The sequence below is a fragment of the Schistocerca piceifrons genome, chromosome X (assembly GCF_021461385.2).
Source record: "Schistocerca piceifrons isolate TAMUIC-IGC-003096 chromosome X, iqSchPice1.1, whole genome shotgun sequence".
NCBI classification, from domain to species: domain Eukaryota; kingdom Metazoa; phylum Arthropoda; class Insecta; order Orthoptera; family Acrididae; genus Schistocerca; species Schistocerca piceifrons.
The window spans coordinates 543,827,831-543,832,423 of NC_060149.1; the positions used below are offsets into that span (position 1 = coordinate 543,827,831).

The window sequence follows — 4,593 nt, forward strand, 5'->3', positions numbered from 1 at the left end:
GTGGCCGGATGGGCGTGAATCTCACCCGTTCGACCTTTCGGACTTCTCACGTTTACCCCAGAACGGTTTCACGTACTTTTGAACTCTCTCTTCAAAGTTCTTTTCAACTTTCCCTCACGGTACTTGTTCGCTATCGGTCTCGTGGTCATATTTAGTCTCAGATGGAGTTTACCACCCACTTGGAGCTGCACTCTCAAGCAACCCGACTCGAAGGAGAGGTCCCGCCGACGCTCGCACCGGCCGCTACGGGCCTGGCACCCTCTACGGGCCGTGGCCTCATTCAAGTTGGACTTGGGCTCGGCGCGAGGCGTCGGGGTAGTGGACCCTCCCAAACACCACATGCCACGACAGGCGGCAGCCTGCGGGGTTCGGTGCTGGACTCTTCCCTGTTCGCTCGCCGCTACTGGGGGAATCCTTGTTAGTTTCTTTTCCTCCGCTTAGTAATATGCTTAAATTCAGCGGGTAGTCTCGCCTGCTCTGAGGTCGTTGTACGAGGTGTCGCACGCCACACCGCCAGCCGGCTGTGCACGCTACCGAGAATGTACCGGTATGCGAACCGCCAGGCGACGGGCGCGCATCGCACGTTTGAGGAGACGCGGCCGGCCCCACAGGCGGCCGCGACACTCCCAGGTCTGCGAAGCGGGGCAAACGCCGCGCGCTTCAGTATACGTAGCCGACCCTCAGCCAGACGTGGCCCGGGAACGGAATCCATGGACCGCAATGTGCGTTCGAAACGTCGATGTTCATGTGTCCTGCAGTTCACATGTCGACGCGCAATTTGCTGCGTTCTTCATCGACCCACGAGCCGAGTGATCCACCGTCCTGGGTGATCTTTTCTCAGTTTCCACCGTCTCTTTCGAGACAGTCGCATAGGCGGGAGTGAGGCGTGTGGCGGCCCCTGTTCCAGCGTTCTGTGTCCAACGGCCTCACGGCCGACGGGCGTCGTACGGCTCCACACCGGAGCGGACAGGCACTCGGGCGAAAGTCATTCAAAACCGGCGCCAGGCGCCAGGTGCCGCAGGCCAGCCGCTCCAGCGCTTCAGCGCTCGTACCACACAACATTGCCGCTAGTTTTGAGAGGCACGCGTGGTTCCGCACGCGGCGCACGGCTACTGCGAGCCGTACAGGTAGCGTGTTGCGCGACACGACACGCACATCGAAAGACATGCAGTCTAGTCGGTAATGATCCTTCCGCAGGTTCACCTACGGAAACCTTGTTACGACTTTTACTTCCTCTAAATGATCAAGTTTGGTCATCTTTCCGGTAGCATCGGCAACGACAGAGTCAATGCCGCGTACCAGTCCGAAGACCTCACTAAATCATTCAATCGGTAGTAGCGACGGGCGGTGTGTACAAAGGGCAGGGACGTAATCAACGCGAGCTTATGACTCGCGCTTACTGGGAATTCCTCGTTCATGGGGAACAATTGCAAGCCCCAATCCCTAGCACGAAGGAGGTTCAGCGGGTTACCCCGACCTTTCGGCCTAGGAAGACACGCTGATTCCTTCAGTGTAGCGCGCGTGCGGCCCAGAACATCTAAGGGCATCACAGACCTGTTATTGCTCAATCTCGTGCGGCTAGAAGCCGCCTGTCCCTCTAAGAAGAAAAGTAATCGCTGACAGCACGAAGGATGTCACGCGACTAGTTAGCAGGCTAGAGTCTCGTTCGTTATCGGAATTAACCAGACAAATCGCTCCACCAACTAAGAACGGCCATGCACCACCACCCACCGAATCAAGAAAGAGCTATCAATCTGTCAATCCTTCCGGTGTCCGGGCCTGGTGAGGTTTCCCGTGTTGAGTCAAATTAAGCCGCAGGCTCCACTCCTGGTGGTGCCCTTCCGTCAATTCCTTTAAGTTTCAGCTTTGCAACCATACTTCCCCCGGAACCCAAAAGCTTTGGTTTCCCGGAGGCTGCCCGCCGAGTCATCGGAGGAACTGCGGCGGATCGCTGGCTGGCATCGTTTATGGTTAGAACTAGGGCGGTATCTGATCGCCTTCGAACCTCTAACTTTCGTTCTTGATTAATGAAAACATACTTGGCAAATGCTTTCGCTTCTGTTCGTCTTGCGACGATCCAAGAATTTCACCTCTAACGTCGCAATACGAATGCCCCCGCCTGTCCCTATTAATCATTACCTCGGGTTCCGAAAACCAACAAAATAGAACCGAGGTCCTATTCCATTATTCCATGCACACAGTATTCAGGCGGGCTTGCCTGCTTTAAGCACTCTAATTTGTTCAAAGTAAACGTGCCGGCCCACCGAGACACTCAATAAAGAGCACCCTGGTAGGATTTCAACGGGGTCCGCCTCGGGACGCACGAGCACGCACGAGGCGGTCGCACGCCTTCAGCTCGCCCCACCGGCAGGACGTCCCACGATACATGCCAGTTAAACACCGACGGGCGGTGAACCAACAGCGTGGGACACAAATCCAACTACGAGCTTTTTAACCGCAACAACTTTAATATACGCTATTGGAGCTGGAATTACCGCGGCTGCTGGCACCAGACTTGCCCTCCAATAGATACTCGTTAAAGGATTTAAAGTGTACTCATTCCGATTACGGGGCCTCGGATGAGTCCCGTATCGTTATTTTTCGTCACTACCTCCCCGTGCCGGGAGTGGGTAATTTGCGCGCCTGCTGCCTTCCTTGGATGTGGTAGCCGTTTCTCAGGCTCCCTCTCCGGAATCGAACCCTGATTCCCCGTTACCCGTTACAACCATGGTAGGCGCAGAACCTACCATCGACAGTTGATAAGGCAGACATTTGAAAGATGCGTCGCCGGTACGAGGACCGTGCGATCAGCCCAAAGTTATTCAGAGTCACCAAGGCAAACGGACCGGACGAGCCGACCGATTGGTTTTGATCTAATAAAAGCGTCCCTTCCATCTCTGGTCGGGACTCTGTTTGCATGTATTAGCTCTAGAATTACCACAGTTATCCAAGTAACGTGGGTACGATCTAAGGAACCATAACTGATTTAATGAGCCATTCGCGGTTTCACCTTAATGCGGCTTGTACTGAGACATGCATGGCTTAATCTTTGAGACAAGCATATGACTACTGGCAGGATCAACCAGGGAGCTGCGTCAACTAGAGCTGAGCAGCCGGCCGCCCGGGAGTGTGTCCCGGGGGCCCGCGCGAACACGCAAGCGTCCGCTCAATCATTCTGCAAACAGGAGGAGGCTGAGCTCCCCTGCACAATACACCTCGAAACCCTCTCAGGTCCCGGCGGCGCGCAGCGCCGTCCCAAGTACTTGGTCGGGTTCGAGAGAGGCGCAATCGCCCGGAGTTAGGCGAGTAGACGCTTTCGGTGCGACCACCCGTGCTCCCAACTGAGCTTGCCGCTGCCGACAGAGGCCCGGGAGCGTGCTGTCGTGGCATTGCCGGCGGGAGACAACACGCGCCACCTACGGTGACCGGCAGCTCCAACGCCAGCGCCACAGAAGGACAAAAGCCCCACTTGGGTGCCGAAGCGAACTCTCCCAGCACAGCGCACGCGCCAACACATCCGCACAGCTGCGATACAAACCACCAGCGAGAACCGCTGGGGCGACCGAGCAGCAGACGGCGTCGCGGCGCCGAGCGCCGGGCGGCGGCGCATCCTCAACGCACACAGTCCTCAATCGGACCAGCACACTGAAGATGTCCACCGCGCTTCGCACCGGGCCCGCGAGGACCTACTTTGGCCGCACGGCGCCGCGCGCAGGGTGCGCCGGCGCGCAGCTGCGACGCCTGCCGCGTCCGTCGGCCGGCGCGCCTGCCACTGGCCGCCCCCACCAGCCGGCTGTAGCGCGTGCGCCCACGCACCGCGCGGCCAGCACGCCGGGAGGCGCCCCCTCACCGGCCGGGGACGGTCCCACCCAGCCACCGCCGCGTATCGCTTCACACCCAGATGCCGTTCAGTTTCGTCGGCATGGTGGGTATCGCTGGAACAACCGGTTAGTACCTCAACCTATCGTCGCCATCACCGATTCACCCCTAGCGAGAACAACCGCACCACAACAGGTTACCATTTGTTCATTTGCGTAACTTCACCAGAAAACGCAGGCGTCCATCGCCATTTGCAACTTCCACGATTATTGCATGCCTGTGTCAGGTGTCACACCACACTACGTCTGCCCACATACACGCAACAGAATGTGCACGCCTAGACAATACGTGGAAGGTGGCCCCCGTACGTATGCGATGTCCATTGCTCGAACGACTGTCAACCGGCCTCTGTAGCATGTCGCAGATATGGAACGCGGTGCACCATGCTATCACGGTGTGTGAGGAGAGACGACTAGGTCCGAATACATCAACAGACAGCTCATGCTGATCGCCATCCACGGCGTCCGTTCCTCCCACACGTCTCTATGGCGTACCACACTGCAATCCAGCTCTCATAGGGAGACGACACGTAGCTGCGTGCACAATATTTGCACTGTATGGTCCGCCGTTTTTGGGCGCAGTCGTTGTACGGTCACACATGTGCCACGATGTATCCTTCAGTACATAAGGACGAATGTGCAGTACAGATTGTGGTTTACGCGTACGACATCAGCGGACAGTTGACACAGGCCGCACCACAACGTAGCCTGCGTA

The 4,593-nt window shown here is 57.4% G+C and overlaps 2 non-coding genes across 2 annotated transcripts; both read right to left on the reverse strand.

Annotated features, from left to right (window-relative positions):
- Positions 1-674: 674 nt before the first annotated feature.
- On the reverse strand, positions 675-829 carry LOC124723865. Its single transcript, XR_007006555.1, has one exon. It is a non-coding gene; the product is annotated as a 5.8S ribosomal RNA (ribosomal RNA).
- A 351-nt stretch (positions 830-1,180) lies between these two features.
- Positions 1,181-3,089, reverse strand: LOC124723951. Its single transcript, XR_007006596.1, has one exon. It is a non-coding gene; the product is annotated as a small subunit ribosomal RNA (ribosomal RNA).
- Between the last annotated feature and the right edge of the window lie 1,504 nt (positions 3,090-4,593).